The 19,383-nt window shown below is 33.9% G+C and overlaps 1 long non-coding RNA gene across 1 annotated transcript in view; it reads right to left on the bottom strand.

The window, feature by feature from the left end:
- Window positions 1–19,383, bottom strand: part of LOC147825009 (uncharacterized) — a 72,617-nt gene that overhangs the window by 9,561 nt on the left and 43,673 nt on the right. The window contains exon 2 of the long non-coding RNA XR_015441460.1: window positions 14,058–14,166. This is a non-coding gene — a long non-coding RNA (uncharacterized LOC147825009). The remainder of the gene's footprint in view (window positions 1–14,057; window positions 14,167–19,383) is intronic.

The raw sequence follows: 19,383 nt of genomic DNA, 5'->3' as shown, positions 1-19,383 counted from the left end.
CATGGCAGCCAGCAGACAGTCAGTGAAGGGAAGAGCTAGAGAGGAAGACATATATACCTTTCCAGGTCATGCCCTCAGCTACACCCTTCTTCCAACAAGGCTCCACCTTCTAACTGAACAGTTAGCTATGTGTTCTTCAGAGATTAACCCACCGATGAGCATAGTGCCCCTATGATCCCATCACCTCCCCCTCCCAAAAGCTGAACACATGAGCCTTTTGGGAACGTTCATGGGGAAACATAGAGAAACTGGTAGCTTTTCCACTAATAAGAGCATATTATAATTCATTCATGCATTTTCCATATCAGCTCAAATATATATTCATTTTTAAGAATAAATTCTATTAAGACTGTGCAGTCTTAATAGAAGGTTATAATACCTTTTTAAACAATGTACAGTATTCTCACTTCCACTGATGGATGCTTACCTTGTTTTTATTCTTTTTTAACAAGCATTTCTATATTTAATCTTTACATCACATTTTAAAAGTATTATATAAACTTTCAAATTATTAGAAAATAGTGGATTCCATCTACATATACCTATTACCCCACTTAAGAATTCATTAACCCATTGCCATTATTTTTCTTTTATAACCCCCTTCAACTTTAACCCCTATCTTTGGATTACTTTGAAGATAATCTTGGATAGCAATCATTTCATTAGTAAATGTTGAGTTATATATCTCGAAAACGTAAGGAGTCTTATTCCATAATGTTTTGTACTAAAAGTTTGAGAATACCAAAATAATATATTTTGAAAATAAAAACTAAATCTGGGAAAAGCACTACTTTCAGCTTCATGAATTATTGAAACATAGTATAGGCAATGTAATGCCCTTACTGCCACCTTCCCCCATAGGCCAAGTTATTTTGATGAATTTCGCAAATGATCAACACTTGGGATCACAGAAAGTGAATTTAAAAGCTTTAAAATAAATTTCAGGTGACAGTTACTTTAATATTTAAATCCATATAATTTCTAGGAAAAACTTAAATCGTTAATAGTTATTCATTAAAGAATAGTTTTGGGGCTGGTGTGTAATATGAGAAGTGATTAGGACATATCTCTCAAGTATTTTTCCCATAAACATAACTTTGTTATAACAGAGTTGGTTCTCAGCACCAGCAGGCTATCATTTGAAAATAATAAATTGAAAATTATAAGTGCATTTCAAGCTTGTTTACTTATTTTCTCCCCAAGATTAATATTACATTTTTAAAAAAGTCTTATTTACAATAGCCAAAGTTCTTATAGGTTATCTTCAACCTAGATTTAAGGGTTCTTGGATTTTTTGACTACACCCTAATCCTCAAACCCCATGTTACTATATGTACACCCTACAATGTATTTCAATAGGAACTTGGCGGATGTAATTCAATTCAGGTTTCTGAGGTGGGGTGATGAGCCTGGATTATCCAGGCATATCCAGTGTCACTGGGTCCTTATAAGAGGGAGGCAGAAGGATCAGTCAGAAAATGATTTGCAGATGGAGGAAGGATACTTCTTTGGACTAATAAAAGGCAGTGGAGAATTAAAGTCTATAAAAGATATTGGAGCTTCACTGTAAACTTTCCCTTCTCCTCATAATTTTTCTATTTCCTGAATTCATCACCTTCAGGCTTTTTCTTTGCTCTGCTTGATGGATAACTGAATATGAACATTTTCAGATCTGAAGCAGCCTAGTAATGTGCAGGAATGGTCTCTCTGGGGCCTTACAGAATTATTCAGAATATAAAAGAATTTCAGAGTTATTCCATTAATAGTGTTTTTCAGCCAGAGAATTTCAGCAAATTTTTGGCTGGGATTCAAGTGAAGTGACTAAAACCATTTAATATTCTATAGGGACTGAGAATATTACTACTTTTGTATTGATGCCACCCACACACAAATTTCTGAAGCTTTATGTAAAACAGTTCCATGAAATACAACTAGAAGAATGCCTATGGAATACAGAGCATGCTATATTAATTTAATATATAAATAAATGACTTCCTGAATTTATTTTTGGTGGTGCTGGGAATGATACCCAGGGATAAGTATGCACTAGAACACTGAGCTGCATCCCCAGTCCTTCCTGATGTGTTTTACACTTTATTTGTACTTACCAATATGAGCCTAGACAAGAGTGTGAAGATTTTAATCTTTTAAATCACGTACGTGTGCATGGGGTATTCTTACTTATTTTTTACATATGTGTGAATTTGGAGAGAGTCCTGTGATTAAGAATTACTTTTGCTTGGAGTTTGCTGTGCAGAGAAAGGCCAGGTCTATTGGTCTTGGAGGCCATTCTTCTTAGTTGCTTTTTGTGGTTGCCTGCAAGTTTAAAGCTTCACAAATTAAGCTGGTCTATGGGTGGAATCTCTTGTGAACTATGGAAGAGCTCACTCAATTTCAAGAACCTTATACCACCCAACCAGTACTTTGAAAAAAATTAGCATACTTATTTTAATTGCTTGAATAACTAAATTTCTTCACATGGGTCTAAGATAACTTTATCTACAGTGATTTCTGCTACACACCGAAGAGGTTTACAAAGAAAGACTATTCTGGATAGGGACTGCTGGGGCCATTTAATATCCAAACTGTCCTTTATTTGTGTAAATATTGAGAAGTGGTGAATATTTTTGAAAACCAAATAGAGACAACTTCTGCTAATTCATAAATAAAATCACAGAAATAGTGGAAAAGTTCAGTGATTTGGGTATTAAGTGGCAACAGAATTTGAGTATGTGTTTTGAATAAAGATTAAATGCAGTGATGGGTACATTGACATTGCTTGAAAATAAGTCATTTTCCTGCATAACACAGAGTACTCTTATTAAGAGATAGATTTCATTAGTCAGAATCTCTGAGTCCCTAAGATACCTGTATAAATAAGGATCTGATATAATTCATGTTTGGTTAAATTCCACATATAAATCCAGTTCTTGAAATTAATAATTTACTATTGCCATGTTATTGAACCACTATTTGTTGAATGACTGATGGAGACAGATAACTCAACTGGAGTGATTCATTATATATAATATATAATACATTATATTATAAATAATTATGTATATTATGTACTCATTATATATATTATATATATTTGTCTTCCATTGTTTCCATTTTATTTATTTATTTATTTATTCTTTTATTGGTACATTTTAGGTATACAACACAGTTACATTTCTCATTGGGAACTTGTACCTAAAAGGTACAAGTTGATGCAAGTATGATTCATCTTGGTTCTTATTTTTCCCCCATTCTTAGCTCTCCCTTCACCCCCTCCACCCTTCCCTATTTACAAAGACTTTATTTCCATTTTTTTCCATTTCTCATCATTTTTCATTTTCCTTCTTTCCTTTCCCCTGCCCCTCCCACTACCCCTACCCCTTTGGACCTACCTTTTCTTCCTATTTTGCATTATCAATTATTCATTCTAATCATTGGTACATTTTAGGTATACAATACAATGATATTCATCATTGGAAATTTGCACCTTTACATAATCTCTCTTGGTTCCCATCTTTCACCCCTGCCCAGTCCTCCCTTCAACCCCTCAATTCCTCCCTATTTACAAAGATTTTGTTCCTATTTTTCCATTTTCTCATATTAATTCCATTCCCTTCTTTCCTTTCCCCTACCCCTCCCACTTCCTTCCCCTTTTCCCCTTTAAATCCTATTTCACATTACCTATCATACATTTTAGTCCCCATTTACACTTTCAGTTTCTCACACTAGAGAAACTATTCGATATTTATATATGTGTGTCCTATTTAAAATTTTTTTTCCTTAAGTTCTTTTATTGGTACATTTTAGGTATACCATACATTTACATTTATCATTGGGATCTTGTACCTTTACATGATGTATCTTGGTTCTTATTTTTTCCCTATTCCCTGCCCTCCCGTCCCCCTTCCACCCTTCCCTATTTACAAAGTTTGTTTCCGTTTTTTCCTTTTCTCATAATTTTTCCTTTCCCTTCTTTCCTTTCCCCTGCCCCTCCCACTTCCCCTATCCCTTTGCACCTTTCATTGTCTCCATTTTAAAAACGATGAATTGAAACTCAGATAAAGTGACAAATAAGGGTCTTGTGGAGGAGCTGGGTGCAATTAGACACTTTCTGACTCTGTCCAGGATTCTAGTCACTAGGGCAGAGAAACATCTAATAGACGACAGTAGAATCAGTTTAGTGCTTGAGCTGCAGGTCAAGTGCTGTGGAAATAGGGGATTTAATCGTGCCCAACAGAGTGGGAAAAGCCTCATAGGTATTATACTAAAACTGTTCAACCCGGTCACTCATATATTTTGTTAAGAACTTTTCATTTTGTTCATTAGGCTATGGGGAGCCATTAACAAATTTTTAAAGAAGTAATAGGCATGATTCAAGTATGTATTAGAGAATAACTTTAGCAGCTGTGAGTATCAAAGCCTAGAGCAATACTTTTTTTCCCCAGTTATTCTGATTGCTCCTGAAGCCGCTACATATTTATTGCTTATTAATTATATTTCTAGTACTATAGCACTGTTTTAGTTATAAAATTACACAAAAAGAGAAATGAAATAAAGATAAGATTTAATTCTTAATGTTTAAAATTTTATTTCATTATTATTAATAATAAAATATTTTGCATCCTAACAAAATTGAAATAGTAATAAAATTTTAATTCTATGTTTAATTTATTCATGCTCATGATGAGAACAATGTGGATTTCTTTATCAAAACAAAAACTCAATCCTATAGTTAACCCATTGTAACAAAACTATATGATGTGGTGCTCAAAGTTCAGCTTGTTTTGGTGTTTCAGCATCATTGCTTTTATAGCTGTGTAGTATTTTTTCAATTTTCATGATTTTATTCCGTTTTCAGGATATTTATGCATTTGTAAATCTGGACCTCCAATTACAATGTTTTGTAGTATCTTTTAGCTGGGAAATTTTTATCATCTCTAATATCAGGCAGTTTGTCCAATTAATTAGAGGTTATTTATTTTTTTCTTTTAAAATGTTCAATCAATCAGCCCTGTATCTGCTGACACTAATTGTAAAAATTCTTAATAGGTGATCCAAATGTATTCCTGAGTTTTCAAATGTGTAATTAAAAGATGTTATAGTTGCCAGTATTAACAGTGGGGAAAAGTTAGATAACCACATAGACTTGACTAGTACATCATGTTTCTACCTCAGAATATAGTTTATTAAATACATCAAGGTTGTGACTTGTTCTCTGGCCTTGACCTTTGTTTGAGATGGTACTACGGATTGAACTCATGCCCTTTTCACGGAGCCACATACTCAATTCTTTTTTAAGTCAGAGACTTGTTAAGTTCCCCTCTCTGAGCTCAAATTTGAGATCTTCCTGCATCAGCCTACCAGAGTGCTGAAGTTATGGACTGGGTCACCATATCATAAATTTACTATTTTACTTTGCTTTTTGATGTAGATATCTTTTTATCACTATTCTATGATGACTGAGTATATCAAAATAATCATCAAAGTCTGACTAACTGCTTTGTGTGATGGAATGCTGAGAGGACTGGAACTATTAATTTCATACTAGGGCTCTCTACTCGGCACAATCACTTAATCAGAGAGAGGGGCTGGCCTACTGCCAAGGGAGTGCACCCGCACCAACTTACCAGTGATAAGTACAACTCATTCTCATTCAGAACTTAATTTTGTCTAGACACATTAACCAACCCTCACAGTATCTCTATAAGAAAGTGCTCTCACCATCTTTCTATTATATATGAATACATGAATCCTTTCTTATTTGATATTCATTCAGTTTGGGGCATAAACATAACTATAAGTAGAGGATCTAACATTTCTTCCAATACCCTAAGAGACTGAATTCATAGGCCTTAAGGTATATGTGGCCCATTTTGGAGACCCCTAGATAAGACATATGATAAGGTACAGGGAGGTGTTAGAGGCTATGGGAACAGCCAAGAGAAAACTTGTTCTAGAATTGACTGAGTATAAACTTCCAGACCCATTTCCAATGTGTGTGCTCCCGTTTCATTCTTTCCCAAACCCAGATATTCAATTTTTCATTTCCCAGTTTGTTGGTCAGTGGGTTACTTAGGGAGCATATCCCTTGGTAGCACAGGACTGCTGAGAACAGTTGCCACTTTGGATTTGGTGACATGATTTAGCTCAGGCCATAATGGGATGACAGGAGAACACCAGTTGTTCTAATTGTTCTCTTCACTCTGTGGATGTAGTCACATGGCCAGTCGTACCAGAACATGTTCTGAATCTACTGACCAGCTAGTGAGCACACAGTGTCAGATTTCTGTTGGCCCCAGTGCTATGATTTATGGGTCTTTTGTCCCTAGCTTGTTATCTTCCTTTTAATTTTTATTGGCTTTTAAAATACATAGAGCTGCAAAATTCTTATAATTCTATAAAATTTTTATAATTTTATGAAATTTGTGTTAAGTAAATTAATCTTTTTATTCTTATTTTGCTTCTAAAGCCTTGTCTCATTGCCAAATTATGTAACTATTTATATTTTCTTCTTTTTTTTTGAAATATGGTTTCAGTTTTTAAAATTAACACTTTAACCTATTAGAGTGTTTTGGCAAATAGTGTATACTTTTTTTCTAAATTGTTAACCAGTATTCTAGCACTATTTATTAAATATTTTTAATTGATTTCTCAGCATAAGTATTTTTATACTGAATTCTATTTTTAGTATTATCTTATTTTCATATGCATTTCTGATGTTCTAGTATTTTAACTTTATACTATATTTTAACATATTGAAATGTTAAATAGTACTCTCTTGCTCATTTTCACCCCAAATTTCTAATAACTTAAGATCAACTCAATATATTTTAAAATTTTTATTTTGAATTTCACTGGAATTATTTTAGATAATCAGTGTATTGAGAATCAACATTTTTACAATATAGAGTGCAAAATACTAAGCATAATTTGGGTCAGTACTCACTCAAACTTTTAAAATCCCTCAGTAAAACTTTTGACTTTGGTCCTTATGGACTCCTTAAAATTCCTACTTTTATCCAGGCATTTTATAAAATTTTTTTGTATATTCTTTGTATTTAAATGTTTTCAAATTTATTTTATAAATAGTAATTGCTGAAATATGGTATTGTGATATAATTTTTTTCTTTACATTCTAGAATCCATCACTTAGTAAAGTTTTTTTTATTAAATCCATTAATTGTTATGTTGGTTGTCTGGATGTTTTTGATAAATAATTCCATTATTTTAGAAACTAGTGATTTTGATTTCTGATATGTAACACTCAAAATTCATTTTGTTTCCGCAGAAATAGCGTTACTAAAATAATCATGAACTATTTTAGCTATAGTGAAAGCACTGTATGCCAAATTCACAATGGAAAGTTCTGCTTTAATTACCGTGAAAGTCTAGTGTTACAAAAGCACATAGAGCAAGGAAGCAAATCCAATGTCATTACTTTTTACTACTGAGGGCAGCCTAGGCCTACTTATTTTGATTGTGTATGGTGGAGTACCAACTCCAAAATTCTCCTTACCATTTCTATCTATGTTGGTTATAAGGTCTATATCTCAGTGGATTTTGCTGGTTTATCAGCCCTTTTTATTCTGAAATCCTCTAAGGAGAACTTCAGTAAGAAACTTTTTTTTTTTCCCCTTTAGATCACATGTTTATTTACACAATTTTGACTTGATTTTAGCCAGTCATTTCAGCGTATACTGTCAACCTCCTGGTAAGTACATTTTAAGAGTGTATATTAATTTTAATCTGAAGATGGAAGGCTCAAAAGTTTGTTCCAGAATATGTGTGTTCCACCATCTAAAAATGTGGTTTTAAAGAAATATCTAATATTTGGATTTCTCCTTTTTTCTTTGTAAAGTTAGAAATAAGAAATAATTTTCAACTGAAAATAAACATGTTTTGGGATGTGGTAAAATTTTAAACAATCAACATGATTAAGTACAAACCTTTTGGAGAAAATCATAAATTGGCCATTGAGGTACTAAGAGGAAACACACTGTTTATTCTGGCCATGATGACTACTTGTCTATACCAGGATTTGTGAGCAAATGAAGAGTTCTGGCTACAAGAAATTTTTCTTTGCCTCACTGAATAGTCTGGCTTAATAACTCAAATAGGGAAAATCCACTTTGATGATGATCAGGTCAGTATTATCATGCAGAGCTAATGATAAGGTTTCAGAAGAGGTGTCTATGACCCACCTTGAAAACTGAAGGCAAATGTGTATTAGAAGTGTTAGGAGAGAGGTGTATAGTATGTCCCCACACATTTCTGATCTGAGTTTTGAGATAGGCTTGTGGGCAACAAAAAGCCTTTTTTGACTCTGTAGTCCACAAAGCTCAGGTTTCTTTATTCTTCCCTTTATCCCTGTCAGTTTTCATATTGAGGCATATTTTGATACTTTCATGGTACCACTGATTTATTCATCATTGGAAGCAATTTTCACATACCTCTAATATAACAACTGTCATCTTGGAATGTTATTATATGCGAGTGTGGTAGTTTCCTTATGGTATATGGTATAAACCACCAAGGGTAATTTTGGCATTGTGGTGGAGCCTCACCTTGAGATACAGAAGGGAACTCAAGTGAGACTGCAGTAAAGCAGTCTAATTTTGTTCTTTTTTTTTTTTTTTTTTTTAATTGAGACAGAGTCTTACTATGCAGTTCAGGGTGGCCTTGAACTCACTATGTAGCTCAAGCTGGCCTGGAACTTGTGGCAATCCTCCTGCCTCAGCCTCTTGAGTGCTTGGATTACAGGTGTGTGCCACCACGCCTGGCCTAAACAGCCTAATTTTGGAAGGACTGGCTGGCACAGTAAAAAGAGAGAAATTAACTAGATAACAGTTCCTGTGGAGAGTACATGTTGGGTGTTAAATAAAGCTTGGAGGTAATATCTATCCTTTCCCACTTTATCTTTCGACATAATTTAAAAGTATATTGATACATAGGTTACTTTGTTTCACTTACATACTTTATTGAAAACAAACAGAATTTATGGATTTTTAAATTTATCTGATGGTCAAGATCCACTATAATGATTGTTAGATGGTCAATTAATTGGATCTCTTTTCTTGAAATCTTATTTCAGAAAGTGTAGCCTAGGAGATTTTGTATGAAATAAGCATTCTATTGGTAAACTTAGTGCATGCTAATGTTTGAGAACTGGTGGTGTAAGCTATAATATTAAATAAAATAAATCAGTTTCTTTCACTCCAGTGTTTATTCTATTATTTGTTTTTCTATTAAGAGAACCCACAGTTGAAGATATAGTTAGAAAGTCTGTATGGGACCAGATATGACCAGTGTTGCATGTGTGGAACTGATGTGTGAAATTTCCTGGTGTTGTCCTAAGAAGAAAGGCTGTGTTTTTTTCCCAGTCCAGTTTATTTCATGCTGTGTGTGATGTGGACATGGTGGATACTTCATCACAAGCAAAGCACATGACGACTAGGTTGAAGATTTAAAAGAGTGAGTCCTTGGAAAATTTTGTGAAGCAGAGCTCTTTTACATGAGAGAAAAATGCATTTCTATCTAGCTATTCAGATTTCTGTTGCATATAATCAAGGTCACATCTTAAACAATATACTATATGATAAAAGAGTAAAATGGCAAAAAAAAGTAGCTTGGTGAAAATGTTAACACATAGATGAGGAAAAGAAAACAAGGATCTTAAGTCTTAAAGTCATTTACAGTGGTTATCTCTTAGGCATGTGTTTGGTTCCAAGTTTCTAGGAAATAAAAAGAAATGGGGAAATATGCTTGGATATGCTCTCTCCAATACTGTTATGTAAAGGTTTGTTTGCCTTTTATCTCTATGATAACTTCCTCAAGTGCTGTTATATCTGAGAGGCAAGAAAATATGCAGTGGACAGAGATCTCAATAACCACTCACAATAACTGCCCTGATGATGTCGCAGTATAGTTTTTTGATCGGCTTCTTAACAATATTGAGATCATTACTGTCTTGAAATCAATGTTTTATAGTTTGATCATAAAGATCTCTGATGTTGGGATTAATACAAGTGGAAAATCTACCATTATTACAGTGCGAGTTTTCATAATTTTTAAGCATTAGAATCCCCAGTTTCTTTTCAAATGAACATTTTAACAGAGTCCCAAGTAAAAATACCTTGGTTTAGGTGGAAGTGATAGGGTCTGAAATCTGCCACTTTGACCTGCCCTTGTTCTTAAAATCCAAGAACTCTAGAACACAGTAAGGAAATCCCTGATTTAGAAGAATAGTGTCCCACGTATGCTTTAAACCATGAACCATAAGTATCACTTGCCTTTTCTCGGGCTTTGATAAGATTTGGACAGCTGACCAAAAATGTATGGCAAAACCCCATACATTTATATAGATTATGAAGACTGGCAACAGCACATTCCAAAACAATTATGAAATATTTAGACAGTCTCTGGTGTATTTTGCTGATTTTTATGAGTACGAATTCTAGTTGCTTAGTGATTTAATTTAAAGTGATAATTTATTGGCAAAAATAGATTGTATAATCCTATTCTTATGAACTAATTTAAGAACTTGAATTTATTCATTACAATTTTTAAACATCTTTGGGGCTGGAAAAAAAGGGGGAGGCATATAAGAAAAGAAGTGCTGGAACAGTGAAAAGGAAAATGGAAAATTAATTCAGAGGATTTGGAATTGTTCTAAAGTAAAACTCGTTTTTAAGATGGAAACACTTAATGGAGCTAACAAGATTTTTAGGGAGTGATTTCTTGATTGATCCCAGATTTTGGAAATCTTCATTCCAAATCTCTGTCTGAGATATTTTTTAAAACCATGGAAATAGAGTTGGTAACTTAGTAACTAATACTGCTTTGGAGATTAACATTTTCAAGCAGGGCACCTTTGTGTTCACAAGGAATACAGAATCTACAAAAAAATGTAGCTTGAAATACAAAGCAGACATTTTGGTTAGCTATATTGGGTTAATTAAGGATAAGAGGGAATGAAGACATCAAGAGAATTTTATAACTTTCTGTTACAGTGAGGAAAGTATCATTTTGCTGTATGTGATAAAAGCTACATTAGCGGAATTTATGTTGAAGGTTTCTGAATAATTGTTTTGCACACAGTTCTCACAGAGTATGGTTGTCAACTTTTGAGTCCCAGAGAGACATAGAAAACTGATGAGTCACAGAAAGGGGGTGGCTCTGTTTAATCCAGGCTATAGTTTTTTAATTTCTGTGAGTAAGTGCATGCACCTAAGCATGTGTGTGTGTGTGTGTGTCTATGAATGTGTTTAAGAAGCTGACTGAATTTCTTCTTGCAGCACCCTACACTACCTTTTAGGTTCCTCCTTGGCTTTACCAGTTCTATACTCATAATGCTTTTGCTTCAGATTAAATTCATATTAACTACCTGGACTCCCCGGGTATTTGTATCTGCAAATTTGTAACACCATTGGCTACATTCTGCTTCTGACAGCTCTACAGAGCTGGTTTGCTCACACATTCTTTCCACTCTTGTTAGCAGTTATGTGTGTTGGATTTGAGACAATGGAGTCCGGTAGTGATAGCCATCATCCACGTGTACTTTTCTTCCCAATCCATGATTGAGAACACTTAAGTCCGCAAGATTCCACAGTAATATTATGCTATTTCATAAAGCTTAAGATTTTCTTTCTCTGTTATAGGAAAATTGTCATAGACAGAAATGTAGATTTAAATTTCACTGCAGGAAATAGTGACATATATATCAATAATTTTTTGTTGCAGATCCAACTACCCTAAAACTCCATGGAATGTGGCAATTAAGAAATTATTATGCACACAAATCAGATCAGCTGGGGTAGTCTGAACTAAGACTGAAGGTCTGTGTGTCACCTGGCATGGTTCTGCTTCAGCTGCAGATTGCAAAGTACACAAGTCCATCTGTCTCTCGATTTTCAGGGATCGAATGGCTTACCAGGCCAACTTCTTATGGCAAAGAGGACATGCTCAGGTGCATCATCACATTCAAGATTCTGGTCATGTATTGTCTGCTATCATCCAATTGGCATATACCAAGGGCAGGAAATGGGGAAATATCGGCCTCCTTTTGTGAGTTGAACTCTAAAGACATATGGCAAGTAGGATTCAGAGAAGGATGAGAAATTGAGTGTTGATTATATTATGGAATAGTGGATTAAAAAGACAGAAGTTTATTTTTCTTTCACAAGAGCATATAAAAGTACTCAATTCAGGATTGTACTGCAAAAGACTTCATAAAGTCTTCTGTTTTCTATCTTATCTTTCTATCTTGCTCTGCCTAGCTTGGCCTCTATTTCCAAGATTAGGAGTCAATTCTTTTCTTTCCTGTGAAGGGCAAGATGACAAATATTTTAGGTGTTTAGGGGCATATGGTCTCTGTTGCAATGCTCAACTCTGCCGGTGTAGGAAAAAAGCAGCCATAAACAGTAAGTAAATGAATGAATGTGGCTGTGTTCCAATAAATTTTTATGGACACTGACCCTTGAATTTCATATGATTTTCACATGTCATGAAATACTATTCTTTTCTGATTTTTTTCCAGCATCTAAAAAATGTAAAACATATTCTTTCCTTGTCAGCTACAAGTTCCTGAGTTCGATCCTGGGTACCAAAAAAAAAAAAACAGTCAGCTGGCTAAATTTGTTCCATGAGCAGTAGTTTTCTGACCTCTGCCAGAAATCATCTAAAGGATCAAATGATTGTTAAGTCATCATAGCTACATCAGTCAGCAGGATGAAGAAACCCAGGGAAAAGGGCATGTGCAGACTTGATTTTCAAGAATGGCTGCCAAGAACTGCCACTAGGTGTTTCCACTTATTTCTCATTGGCTGATTTTAGTCACGTGGTCACACCTACCTGCAAAGGAGCCTGAGATAGTCGTCTTGATTCTGATCAATGAACTGCCTGGATTAAAAACTCAGATTTCTATCTTTGTGGAGGAGGTGTGAAAGGACATACTCTAGACCCACCAGAAGGCTCTGATGTCTTGTGTACAGATTTTGCTGGGGGTGGAGAGGCAGGAGAATTGAGTTACTAATTACATCATTGGATGTGATTAATGTGTCACTAAATTATAATCTTTTTATCATAGAGAAGGTCATTTTGGAAACTGTACTATAAATCTCTTTTTGAGAAAAGACAATAAGAATGAGAAATGTGAACCTGGGTTTCTAAAAGTAAAACTTATAATTAAAGGAAAACTGAAACAAATCATATGGAGCCAAACAGCGCCATGGAAGTCCAGATGCAAGGATCATATCTCCTTCCATGAGATACCCAAAGCCAACCTCAGAAAACCCACTGATGGACGATGCAAGACTAAAGTATGAGAGGTGCTCTTGTCTATGAGACATGCAAAACCCTAAAATTCAATGAAAGTGATAGAGGGACTTAACCTAGTGCCACAGTAGCCAAATGTGGCTACAATTAAATTGTCACAAAGATTTCTGTTAGCTTCCTTTCTCCCTCCCTTCCTCCTTCTTTCTCCCTCTCCCTTCTTTCCTTTCTTCAAAAAATGCTTAATTTATTACTTTCTACATGAGCCTCCTCTGGCTCTTCAGTGTTCATTTCACCTGATCTGTGTGTGTACAGTTCCTGATTTATCTCAAGGGTCAGCTCCTTTGTGAATTCATCCACACATAGATATTTACAGAGTACCTTCTGTGCAACTGCCATTGCTGAGCGTCACCAAAGCATAGTCTCAGAGTAGAGGTGATATCCAGTCTCTTGGTAAACTATATTATGTCCCAATATTATGATGTGTGGATGCAGAAAACTCTTCAAGGTGATGAGTAGTAATTAATTAGACATCCCCTAAGAATTTCCCCCAATATTGCTTTTTTTATGCTATCTCTTTAAAGCATTCAAGATTGACTTAGTTTGAGTAAATGTTTTCCTTTTCAAATTGAGAATCAATAAAAACTAAGTTGATTAATAAGCATTATGGTATAAATTACAGAACTTAAAGTTTTGTCAGTCACTGAAATGGATTGCAGATATTTCCTCATAGGGTTGATAAGAATGCAATGAACTGATGCATATTCAGTGTCCATCAGAGCACTTACATTGCACACAACACTCAGATAAATGTCACAACCACAATCTGTCTTTTGCCCTTGGTATGTCTTCTCCACTCCATATTGCAAGATTAGTGTCTATGCTTGAGGGCAGGACCTGTGGAAAGGCACAAAGAAAGGGAATTCTGGGTGAGAGAAATATCCTCTTGTGCATTTCTTTTTAAATCACTGAGTGAAAACTGTTAACCAGAGCATCTCTGTGGAATCCTGTTGTGGCTCTTCTACTGGCAATTGAATTTGTGAGTTGAATGGCTAGCATTTTCAAATTATCATGGAGGATGTAATCAGTAGAGTAGGGTAATGGAAAGGGCATTTTTAGCAACCTACAGTATCTGCTAATATACTGAAATAAAAATAGCTTTTCCTATTTTAGATTTTCTGAGGAAAATTTTTAATTAAGATGTTTAAAGTTTTCTCTCACTTCCTCATTTATTCTAAAGTATTATCTGACGGGTGAAAAGATAATCATTGTTTGGGGATATTGTGCACCTGAAATTATAGGAAATTAAGAAAAAGCACTTGATTTCTGATAAGGGACACTATGAAGATCAAGTATTTTGAAAGAGCTTTTCCTCTCTCTCATTTTACTCTATTGATAATTTATGGTTTCTTTTTAGTGTAGATTTTAAAATCCAATAAACACTCAAGGCATAATAAAGCACAAGGCATAGTGCTAGGCAACATGGGGATACTTAGAGGCAAAAGAAGAACACATTATGTCCTAGTGGGAATGAGGAAGGAAAGAACAAGGTGAGAAGCAGGGTAGCATGCACTTATTTTTCTAGGTTTTGTTTCGGCACATAGTACGTGTTATTACATAAGTATAAATGGTGAGTGGAGGAATGGGTTCTACCCCATAGTCCCTAGATCATATGTGGATTTAATATAGTCCTTGTATTGTAAAGGTTAGCTGTCCAGTAAAACCCTGGGGCACTTGAAATTAGAAAAAGAAAAACATCAGCAAAAAAGAAATAAAAAAGAGAAACTGAAGATAGTAATTTATTGGTTAAGAAAGTTGAAAACAATCTTCAAAATGAAAAGAGTCAAAGAAACAATTGTCTTCAATTTTTAAAAATTCTCATCCTCCTGACATTCATCCCAGTCTACCAAGCTTTCTGCATATTACATGATGACTACTTTGTAGATCTCCTTTCTAGACACGTTATTTAAAGATACTCCTGTTGCCCAGTGCATCTGCACCCAGCACAGGTCATGAAATCAGAGCACTCAGCCTTTTGTGGATTTCACATAGGAATAAAACACCATTAACATGTTTAAAAACAATTTTGGGGAAGGTTGATAGTTAAATATTTTCTGAATCAAGTGGTTGAATTCCCCTCCATATTTTAATTTTTTTTTCTAGGTTGGCTTCTACTGAAGATTGAGTCATCAGTTTAACATACATAAGTGTTTTTTTAAAGGTACCACACATTTATTTGCGGTTATCCATAAAATTGCGTACAAGTTTTTTTTTCTATACTACAATTAAAGCTAAACATTCTTTATTTTCTGAAGCTTTATGAGCATCAACAGTTACGCATGGCTTCATGTCTTTGCATTTTTATTAATATTTACTTATGATTTTGAGTAAAGAAGTCTGGTATTTTTAGTATGAAAAGTGTAGTTTCAAGGTCTATAGAAAATTAGTAGGTTTTCTCCATTTTTTTTTTGGAGGGGCAAAGAGGGACTCTCTGTTTGGTCCTAAACCAACAATAACACTGTACCCAGTTCTAATAGTAGTCAAATGACAGTTTCTTTTCTTAAGGTCAGAGTTATTTACTTTTTAAGTAATACCATATGCGGAACATCAGCTGTTTAGTTCACATGGGGCTACATCAAGCTCAGTCCAATTTCTTGTTAGTCTTTTCTAAATCACAAAGGAAATCTCTTAGGGATAAAGTCAGCCAGGGCTTCCTTGGTACACATATAAAGTCCCTGGCATGGAGTTGGTACTCAGCAAATAGCTGTTCTACCAATGAAACATATCCTAGGAGCTTGGATCTTATTCTCTCTTTGGGTAAGTTCATAATTAGTTTTCCTTGAATGGAAAATTCATCTGAAACATTTGTTTAATTGAGTACATTTTCTAGGCATTAATATGCGTTTGTAAACAAATCCATCACTAGGACCTTTCCACATTAATCAAACCTTTCTCATAAATAATCCTTGAAGTTCATATGGGCTTAATAAATAATGGAAAAATTCTCTTCAAGTTTTGCCAAAATCCAAATATTGGCAAAAAAGTCATGCAACTTTTGATCAACACAAAACAATCTAGATATATGCACATTACAAACTAAAAACATGATATAAATGTGTAATTACTATATTTAGAAATTATACCAATTATTAAAAGTAGTCTCCTCATAGTTTTAGTTTACATGTCACAGACATTTTTATGTGAAATATGATTCATATATCTTGAATGTCTTTTTCTTTCATGTATAGTAGGCATAAAATATTTGTTTGTGGTATGTCTCATTGCTTTGTACTTTTAAAACTGTTTTCAGATGTCAATCTGTGTAATGTGATAACCTAACTTACCACAAACATTTCATAAAATGTCCTTAATTCTTTCAGAAGACCAATGCAGATTTGTAAAATAAATATTTATTGAAAATACTGTTCTCTGTGCAGGGCTGAATGGTTAGAACATAAGAAAGAGAAAAAGTCTCAATGTATTGCCTAAATTAGCTAGAATTTAGTGAAAGAAGACAATTCATATTTGAGTGTATTTTATCTTTGTTCTGGTCCAACTATTATCTATTGTATAAATTCCACACTAGCTTCTCTTGAAAGTATTTTTCAGATTTTATATGGATAGTCACAGAGACTAAGGGCATAATGCTTTGTTACAACTGCAGTTTCATTCATACAGTGTGAATAAAAAACTCTTGATTCTTCTTACCTGAATCATTTATTTGTTCCATAAACCATGTAGAATGAGGCTTCTTACACAGGAGTTTTTTAAATGTAGATGAAACTATCATATTTTATGACTTCTCTTCTTCAGAATTTATCTCCCCCTTCCACACACAGTTTTTCCTTCTTTTCTTTCTTTGTGCTTTTCTATCTCACTCTTTATTTCCATTTTAACCAATTTTCATGGTAGACTGAGGATAGACATGGTCCTTTTCTCACAAAGAATTGTGGTAAGTGCTGTATCAGTTGGTTAAATAGAGTGCTCTGAAGCACCAGAGAATAGGAAACCAAGTAAGACTTCATCAAGGGGATGGCACCAAGTGCTAGAGAATGAGTGGTAGGAAACCTGAATGCATAAAAGATGTGAGGAGGAAGTGGCACTAAACAGACCCTATGGGACTTTTCTATTCTCCAAAGGACTTCATTTATGTCATCTTTTCCTTCCTGGTCACTTCCCTTATATTTATTACAATATGGTTGTATTTTTTGACTCTATGGATAGCTTAGAAAGAGAAAGGAAAGAGAAAATATGATGAAAAAAATCCAATTTATTTCTAGACGTATTTGAGTGCAAGAAACATTATACTAGGTTAGGTATAAGAGTCATGACTCCAAATATTAAAATAGGTATAAATATAGAAATTCTATATCAATGTTGTGAGACTATTCTTTAAATGTATTCTAAATTTCTTCATCTGTGTGAAGAAAAAAGCACATTCTTTTCCCCAATAATTTCCTCACATTAAAATGTACCAATAAACATAATGAATGAAAAAAATCACTCATTTTGGTACTTTTAATATCTTGATGGCTAGTGTTTTATATTTTTTCAATACCCTGATAATCTTATTTAATGTACATTCTGGAATCTGTACATATGACTATTCAATAGAATTAGTATTTTTCAAAAAAACAATCAATGGATTGTTTTACTTTTTAAATTATTTTTTATAAAACCCCAAATCTTTATACTACTAAGAAACAAATTTCAGAGTGAAATGTATTTTCTAATAAACATGTAAAAATGTTTCTATGTCTTAGGATATTTTTCTTAAAATATAAAAGTGTTTCCCATAGTGATAAAAGTATAAAGTCCTAGTTATTGGACACAGATCTAATCTCAACCAAATTTTATTTTGAAAAACAAATCAGTATTTAATTCACTTTATCATGTAGCTTTATACATAGTAATTTTAAAACCATATATATTATTACAAAATAATCAAAGATATTTAATAATTCAGCTAGTGAGTTTGTCATCATGCAATGTATGTTTGCTGCCTACTTATTTTTGTTGTTCACGATTCTCTATTGTAGGTTCATTAAAAAGAAGATCTCCTATAGCTCCAATTTTTTTATTCATTAACTTTATTGGTATATTTTATGTATACAATATGATGACACTCATCATTGGGAATTTGTACCTTTACATGATATATTTTGGTTCTTATTTTTTCCCCATTCCCTTGCCCTCCCTTCAACCCCTCCACCCCTCCCCTTCTCTATTTACAAAGACTTTGTTTCTGTTTTTTCCTTTTCTCATATTTATTCCTTTCCCTTCTTTCCTCTCCCCTAACCCCTCGACTTGTACAAATGTTCAAATGAAGGAAAACTCTAAAAATGTTTAACATAGCAAATTCGACAGATTACTTTAGAAATCCCAGCAATCACCTTAGATATTAGAGACAAATTATATTCATACATTCTGTAAATTGCATGCATAATTTTGAATTATGGTAACAAACACTGTAATGAATACAAGTTAGTTTTTAATGAAGTGATCTTTTATAAGATAAAATCAGTAACAAAATAAATTTAGAAAAACTCAATTAGCTGTGATGTTAGATTTTTCTCAAAATCTTGAATTTAGTTTATAATCAAGCTTTTATAGTATTATAAATCAAAATCATCAAGTAGAACTTATTGTCTGTTTTCGAATGGATTGAAGTCTCCCCAGTAAAGTGTGAACTAAAATGCTGGAAGAAATCCCTTCTGTAGATAATGGATTGTAGAAAATTTCTTGCCAGAGTTCACACACTGAAGGTACATGTAATTCTGACTCTGTGCCATTAGTATCACTAAATCACTGTTGTGATTAGGAAAAAAGCATGAAAGAGGCTTCTGAAGCCTTTGCACAGCTCTTCCTGGGGTACTGAGCAAGGAAAAGGTACCTCAGGTGGGTCTTGAAGTGAGAATGGGTTATGATTATTATATTCTGCAGGTGGCAAACGTGAAGATCTACCCAAAGTTGTCCTGATACAAGTCTTTGGATATTTGAGGATTTTATTTTCTCAGTTGTTTCAAGGTTTTGTATAGGTGAAGATATGGGTCCAATCCACTAAATTTCAAATAGTTTCTTCTGTTTTAATAAAGTTTCTGTATTGTCTCTGAG

The sequence above is a fragment of the Heterocephalus glaber genome, unplaced genomic scaffold (assembly GCF_053883595.1).
Source record: "Heterocephalus glaber isolate CG9 unplaced genomic scaffold, H.glaber_assembly_v1.0 deba00001523, whole genome shotgun sequence".
Lineage (NCBI taxonomy): Eukaryota > Metazoa > Chordata > Mammalia > Rodentia > Bathyergidae > Heterocephalus > Heterocephalus glaber.
This window is presented reverse-complemented; position numbering and strand designations above follow the sequence as displayed.